The 8,335-nt window shown below is 35.5% G+C and overlaps 1 long non-coding RNA gene across 2 annotated transcripts; it reads right to left on the bottom strand.

Annotated features, from left to right (window-relative positions):
* Nucleotides 1-210: 210 nt before the first annotated feature.
* On the bottom strand, nt 211-6,199 carry LOC124955159. 2 transcript variants are annotated; one of them, XR_007102782.1, is made up of 4 exons: nt 5,856-6,199; nt 5,214-5,561; nt 2,995-3,280; nt 211-2,424 (listed from the first exon to the last, which is right to left on the bottom strand). It is a non-coding gene; the product is annotated as an uncharacterized LOC124955159 (long non-coding RNA). The 2 variants fall into 2 exon arrangements; XR_007102781.1 differs by having other exon boundaries at nt 5,214-6,199.
* Between the last annotated feature and the right edge of the window lie 2,136 nt (nt 6,200-8,335).

Below are 8,335 nucleotides of genomic sequence, written 5' to 3'. Positions count from 1 at the left end.
TAAGAATTAGAAAAAAACGAGGCGTAGACTAAAAGGGACTCTTTAACCAATATCAGCTATTCCGACGAAATTAATTTCCAAGCTTACTTTCGGAAGTCGTTCGAGATATCATTCAAACTTCCTGTATTCATCGTTCCGTAAAAAAAAAAAAAAAAAAAAAAAAAAAAAAAAAATCCAAGAATAAAAATATCTCAACTGCTATCTATTTAATCACTTTACTGATGGATACTTCTCATCTCCCGTAATACAAAGAAATATTGTTATAAAGAACTTTTGTTATGAGAAACATGCTCTGCAGAATTTTTACAATTTTTACAATTCGAAGAAAATGATGAGAAACGGTTGATGTTTCATGTTCGATATTGGGATCATTAGCCTTCCCCGCAATAACCGGGCAACATTTCGAAAATAAGTTTAATTAGATCAAATTACAACATAATCTGATTACCGCATACGTTCAAACATTGCATAACAAAGGCTAATTAACTGAGGTTACGTTCCATTGCAAGAGAGATTGATCCATTGCGAAGTGATAGGCGGATTTTCAACAAGAGCAACGTACACCACGTCGCCGTCGCCTCATTGCGGACGATCCATTATATATCAAATTCCTAAGCTCATTATACTTAAGTTGTGTACCTACATTCATACATACTTAGACTTCTTTATCTACAAAGTTCATCGATAAACATTGTCTACATATAAAATGAATATTTTTCATTTATTTTTCACTTAATCAAAAATTCCATTATACGTAATAATACGTCTATGACCTATCGAGAACAATTTAAAAAAGTGAAACAAATTTCTTTTAAAATTCCACGCCAATGTTCCAACATAATCTCGTAACGTTTGATCAAATTTCTTTGGAGTAATTGACGATTAACACAGCTCTTTCGAGAATACATTTTGAGATTTTTTATCCTTTTCTATCGAAAATAACTCGTGTCGTCGTCTTCATTCTTATCGTAGTCGTAGTTGTCGTCGTGGCAAGAGATTGAAGCAGGTAGAAGATCATCCTCCGTGAATAACGACGTCCTTGCCCGAGGCCATACGAGTATTTATAGACGATGATATCCCAGACTCATCTTCTTCCTTTCCTTTTTTCTACTCCTCATCCGTCGAGAATCTCCTACGCCTTTCTCTACGTCTTTCCTACATTTCCTTCGAGGCTCACATTTTCATTGATCGTCATTCTCTGGTTTGGCCTGTAATCGGACAAATCATTCAGCTCTGCTCTTCTCGCTTCATTTTACAAACAGAACACGAATAGAAATTTGTCTTTTTCTTCGGCAAATATCTTTGATTGTCAAGATCATGAAAGCTTCCGTCACTTTCATTCATACTTGGTGGAAAATGAAAAACAAAAAATTGTAGTTATTCAATCATGAAAATACCCTCGTAAAACATACTTACCAGGAAATACGATTTATGTCAAGAATAGGTATTTCTCAGGATTGAAGGTGTTCGTTTTTCAAAAAAAAAAGAAAAATTCCAGCGGGTCGAAACAATAGCGTTGCGTATTCAAAAAAATTTCAATCTTCTCTCGAATAAAACCCTTCTGAAGGATGTACAATTCAAAGAAAGCATATAAAAGAAAAAAAATATATATATAGTGTGTCTTGAATATATAAAGAGGAATACGTGCGCTATTACTTTTATCCGATGCTGATAAGAATGAGTTATCGTAATACTACGGATAAGTAATCATCCTTGTCGAGTTAAGTTTTTTATTTTTTCAGTTTTTTATTTTGAAAACAGTTTTCTTAGGAACTCGACAAATTAAATTATCAATGTTTAAAAAAATTATATACATGCACAAGTTGCGTCTCACAAAAATAATTTAAGACAAAATTGAATTTTATTTCAGTCTTAATACTTAACTATGATCACAACAAACGTGGCTGGTATTTCTAAAAAAATCGGATCGTAACGAAAAAGTTGTAATGAACACAAGTTCCTGGGCACGTTTGAAATTAATGTAAGAATTAAGAATTTTATTATATAATCCATCATTATTTACTACGATACATCATCGCAAAATAAAATACGAATGTCTTAAAAAAACATAGTATGTATGGGTTGCGTTTAAAAAAACATAACTAGAAAAATATATGATTAAAAAAACTGGCGAGATCTAACTATTTCTTTATCTATGATTTATTACGATATAGTTGCTAATTAGTTGTTATCGTCAATCCAAAAGAGAATTTGCCCGAGAAAATATCAGAGAGATATGCGAGAGATCGTTCGCTTTCCTGTGAGATAATCGGAGTTGAACGACACACAAGCACTCCGGGACCGGATGTCGTCCTTCTCTTGCTTTGTGTTTCCTCCTGGTGCGAGGCAGTTTCATCGTTCTAGTCGACGACAAAGGGAAAGACAGCGAGGACATTATCTGCCACGGACAAAGTCAAGGTCCTACTATGATAGACACAAATGTTCTGTTTTATTATCGTTTATGTGATTTCTCAGGACTCGAACTCGAGCGTGAAAAACCGTTTTACTCAACGAAACGTCTTCTTCATGAATTGAAAAATTCAAGGAAGTTTGCGTGAATAATAATGTTGTCAAGTAAAAGATAAAATAAAAATAGCAACAAGCAATTCGGAAGGATTAATGACTATTCAGCTTTGTAACAGCTTTCTATAATGCGTATAAATTCTTAGATCGTGATCGTCGGCATTCCATCGACTTCTACTTACGCGGATCCGTAGGTATATTCGTAAAAATAAAAAATACCTAGCTGACGTCATGTAACACGTGTTGCACGTTGACGCGTCAGCGAACTTGGGAAGTCATATTAAAGTCGAAAAGTAGGAAACAAAAAACTGATTCAAAAAAAAATAGACGACGATACTCTGCTTTACGTTTGGTGATCTCGGACTGGCCAAAGATTACTTGGAATAAAGAATAAAAATAAAAAAAGAAATCGTAAATGAGTAGAGAGGATATTCTTTTTCAAAATGAAAATACCGAAGTGATATCACGAACCTCAGTCAGTAGTCCATCTATTACGAATGGCTTCTTCGACTTGTGAGTTCTCCCTTAAGATTCGTTGCCGATGTCATGACACAGGCACGATTGCGATCTTCCTCTCTCTTTTTTTCTTTCCTCTTTTCTTCCTTCCTCTCCTTCTACGCCTTCTCTTCTTTCTTTTTTTCGTCCGCTGGAGGATGACTAAACGTGAGAAGGATCCTCTCCTTGGGTGTGAACGGTCATGGTCGCCGAGCGTGGAACACCTTTGAAAAGGAACTTGTCCTTTCCGAACGAGGTGAATCTAGAAGAGAAAGAGAGAGAGAGAGAAAGAGAGAGAGAGAGAGAGAAGGAGAGATCCGGCAAGTTACAAAACGGAAAAGCGTAACGTCGATAATACGGCTTAGTAATCCTTTCGTGAGTCGAATTCCAATCATTGTCTTGGATTATCGTAAGTTCCTTGACACATATACGTCTATGCTATTATATAATTTTATTATTGCTTTTGTGTGAAAACGTAAAGCTTGAATGATTCGAATGTATAATAATTTACGTATGAATCAGTAATTTCGAATATGAAAAAATAAGTGAAAAAAAAAACAAATCATACTTTGATATGTAAACGATGATGTGTATAAATTGATAAGAAGAAATTAAATATGATTTTTAAAATATATTACATTTTAAGGTAGTGATGACGAATTTTTTTTTAACAATGGATCAAATTCAAATAAAAAATGTTATATTCATTGTTTACAAGCTGTGGATCAAATATTTGAACTCAATTTAATTTAAAACTTAAAAACAAATTCTGTTTTCATCCTTTAATCAATCTATAATAATAAACAAACAAAATTCAAATTAAGTAGTGTAATTTTATTTAAAACTATTGTAAAACTTATTGTTGCTTCTGAAATGATAAATTTTCTATATCAGAATATTAAAATACTATTAAAAATGAAATATAGATAAATAACAAAATTATACTAATAGATAATTTTTTAATTTTTTTTGTGTTTTTCAAAATTAAAAATCTTAATATTTTAATAATTTACTAAACTTTAATTAAACTTTTTAAAAATTTACGAATTACTTAAACTTCCCTTATAATTCATTGATTTGCCATCGCTGCTATAAGAAATAATTTTAGACAAAGCTACAATTCGCAACGATGAAAGTTCAAAAATTCCTAAGCAACTTTCTTATGGTTATTTGAATTAATGTGAAATAATGAAGATGTTATATAGATGATCCTTATAGGTGTATCTGACACACTTGATCCGACAACGTAATATTTCTCTCAATATAATTATACTTTACGTGTGTATGTGTATGTGTGTGTATATGTGTGTAAATCTACAACACGAGATCCCTTTACTTTTTCTTCTCCTTTTCCTTTTACATATTTCTTTGTTGTTCACATAATCTCTAACCATACGATAATATATTTTCTAGTATGATTGTTAACGCTCGCTAGACGGTTTTCATCCTGTTTCGAATATAATTAAGCGAAAGTTAACTGTAACTCATATATATATTGGTATAAATCTATGTAGAATTATAAAAAGAAAAACGACGATTGTAAAAAGAAGTTCAAATCGGTTTCTGGTACGAATAATACGACGATCCTTTTCTTTTTAAATGTTTTTTTTTTAAATGACAAATCGTCTAGTACTCTTGACTCAATGTCAAAGAAATCGTTGCGCATAAACACGATACAGGCAGCAGTATCCGTAAGAAAACCGATTGAAATAAAATTCTTCACGGTAATTACATCGCGAATTTCACAACGTTGAAGACGTTTCGTATAACACCATTGTATAAATGCCTATAATTATCAATACGTTAACGTAAAAAAAAAGAAGTAATAAAAACAGGCGTTAAGCTCGTACTTGAACAGTAAAATCTTGACTTTGTCTTCGACACTTATAAGCCGTAGAGTTATTTCCTTGTTTTGTACTTATTGCCGACAACTTCTCTTCCTCTAACTTTATTTCTTTTCTTTCTAAATAAGGCATTGCGAACGAGCCTCGCTGAAGTAAAAGAAAGCCTTGTCAAGCTTTTTCGAGTTATTCGTTGCGATCCCATTGAAATTACGATCCTTTCGCAAGGACTCGGTGAAATATTAAATTGCACGTTACGACTCCGTCAATCTTAATTATACCGATAATGGATGTTATAATAATAAGTCATGCTGCTAATGCAACTTCCCGAAGTATTTATAACGCCGCACTTACCGAGCGATGCCGATGAAATAGCGTAAAAAGGTGTCGAGTGGCTGTTGCGAACGTCATTTCCGTTAAAACGGTGTAACGCCTGATTCGAGGAGCAATTTCATTAATAATCCAACGGGGTTTTCTTCAACCCTCTCTCTTTTTCCTATGATTTTTCACAGTCTTTTCCATCCATCTTGACTTTTCTTTCAAGTCCTTACGTTTTTCTCTTCATTCGATGTTCTTCCTGTATGTCAGGATTCTTTTTTACGTTTGACTGTACTTTTGAATAAGGATGACAGACAGAATGAGAGAAAGAAATTTTTTTCCGAGTTACACGAAATCCCAGGAAGATGAAAGGTGCGTCGACTACTGTAAAAAAATTTAATAAACCATAAGTTAATTTTCAAGGATCAGAGGACATACGACAAAGTGTCCCTGCTTTTTTTCTCTCCTTCCCACTACGTTCACCAAGGGAGCGTGAACGTCGGCCTAAATGTCGATAAAACTAAAAATTACGTCCTCTCTTTTTCTCGTCGTTCGTTCGTCCTCTTCCTCGCTCTTTCCATTTTATTTGCTTCTAGCGTATACGAGTACAGTGCATTAAGCTCACTAGAACATCTCCTCTGCTACCGTGTGTTCAACAAAAAGAAAAGTTCAATCTACCTTTTCTTTTTCCTTCTGCGAACATTCGATAAGAAGCCTCGATAATGTGTTGCTTCGCTTCTTCCTTGAAATCTGTATCGAGCACTGCAATAGAAAGCGTTGTGACGATAAGTGGCTATAGGTACTTTAGCACGTTCTCGTCGTCAAAGTATCGACGCCAAGACCCATTGCGCATGGTCAACATCAGTCGCCGACGACCAGGTCGTTCAAGAAAATATATGAGCTCGTACACACTTGGTTTTTGGTTCTTCGTCCAAGTCATCATTAACTAGCATTAACTTTAGTTGTAACCCTTCTTCTTTCCCTCTTTCTCCTTCTTCTCATCTTTCTCCTACCACAACCTCTTCCGTGAGATAACATCGCAAGAAAAAAAGATAAAGAGAGAGAGAGAGAGAGAAACAGAAATATTAGAAAAAAGAATTTTTTTAATATTCTTATAATATTATCGATAACATTGGTACATCGTTGAATTTACGGCTTATGTATTTAATTTTGTAGAAGACCATATCTATCCGAGATAGAACGAAGAAATTTTAATGATATCAAAAATGCTCAAAGATCTCGCACTGAATTATCCATTGTATTCTACCGTGGACTCTTAACTTATTTTGTAATCGTCTCTTCTCGCCGCTACTCGCTTGATTCCACACAGCAGAATCGGAGTCGATTCAGCGTACGAAAAACGGTAAAGATAGGCACCGTTGAACGAACGAATGGAAATTATCAAATTCTCGAGGAACCCACGGTCTGATAATTACCTAATTACAACAACGAAGATTCCTCTTCCTGCATGATTCTTCCCACGAAAGAAAAAAAGAAAAAAGAATACAAGGACAATACGCTTGTAAGGAAAAAATATTCAAAGGTTATTAACATCTCAGCATTCTCGCGTTTTGCATGAAAACGACGATATTCAAACATCTTACTTTTATGCTTTAAAAATAAGAAATTTTTTATTTATCACTTTTTAAAATTAAAGAAATATCCGTACGTAATATTCTTATCGGGTTAATAAATTTTTCTTAAAGACGAAAAACAAATTTCACGTTGTGCCTCGATATTAGAATCGATGTTCTTACCTATTCAATCCGTTTCGAGTTGAGTGCTGGAGGCGATAGGATTAAATTTCAAAATTACGCAGAGTATCGCCTTCTCGAAGGGCCACGTATCCATCTCTCTTCGGAGTTCTCCTTTCTTCCTCTTCCTCTTTCTCTGTATCTTAAAGAGGGCGTGCATAATGAAAGCAAAGAGGGGGTGAAAAGTGGGATGGATATTCGCTTGGCGCGCCGTCGGAACGGCTCATCCGATGTCTAACTTCGTACGATTCATCTCCTGGCTATACGATCCCATAGCGTGCGACAGATGAAAAATAAAACGAACGAGGCGATCCTGTTGCGAAGTATTTCGCGAATAAAAGCTAAGAGAGCAGCGATGTGATAAGTTGCCACGATGAGCCAGCTCGAACGACTACGTTCCTCATCCTCTCGCATCTTCCTCCTTTTCGTCCTGTTCGTCCTCATCCTCGTTCTCATCCTCGTACGTATACTCGTCTTCGATCTTCTTTTGCTTCCATTTCCGACTTCTCTTCGCTATATTTAATCGCTATTTCCGTCCATCTATTTTTAGCTCCACTTCCAGTTTTCAACTCCTTCCCGCGCTTGTAACGTTTTTATTCTGATCGTAGATTGATCGTGCTTTCGAGCACGCAGACATCTTCGAGGCCAACTCGATGTTGTTCGTAGATTCGCTTCGAGAAAAGCAAGTAGTTGAGTCTTGTCTCTCGTGAGATCCAATTTTAGCAGATGATTTTATTCGTTTTTTATCCAGACGAAATCAATTATCAATTTATCATTTTCTAATCATTTAATCGATTATCATTTTCTACGACTTATTTCTTATTTCTTTCAAATAACACAAATTAAATGCAATAAATATCAATTTACATTTTATCTTACTTCTCACGGGCGCAACGAGCTACACGGAGAGAATTAAAGTACAATCGAAAGAAGATTCCTTAAAAAGGTATAGGAAGAATCAGTCTTACAGCCATGATAACAAATCATTCTTTTCTAATCTTAAACATACCGATATACATAACGATAAACAGGGCGATAACCTAAAGAGAAAGGAAGAAGAGAGATATATCGGAGGGAGCAATTATCGTCCCCTCGAGCTTCCGAGTTGACCTTGACCGTGGGAGCGGCTCGTCTCTGCGACTCGGTACCGGAAGTACGAGTTACACGGTACTCGCGCTTGGACAGCCGCAGCCAATGACGTCCATGGTCAATGGCATAGCTACTAGACAGCCAGTGTAGCCTTGTTCGGATGAAGAGAAGAGGGGAGAAACGCGATCTTGCGTAGAATCTAGCGAACGGTTCGTTCGAAAACGATGGACTAGTTAGATAGGGGGCCACCGGTCTAGCGGTTTTCTCTTTCTCTCTCTCTCTCTCTCTCTCTCTCTCTCTCTCTCTCTCTGTCTT

The sequence above is a fragment of the Vespa velutina genome, chromosome 1 (genome assembly GCF_912470025.1).
Source record: "Vespa velutina chromosome 1, iVesVel2.1, whole genome shotgun sequence".
NCBI classification, from domain to species: Eukaryota; Metazoa; Arthropoda; class Insecta; order Hymenoptera; family Vespidae; genus Vespa; species Vespa velutina.
This window is presented reverse-complemented; position numbering and strand designations above follow the sequence as displayed.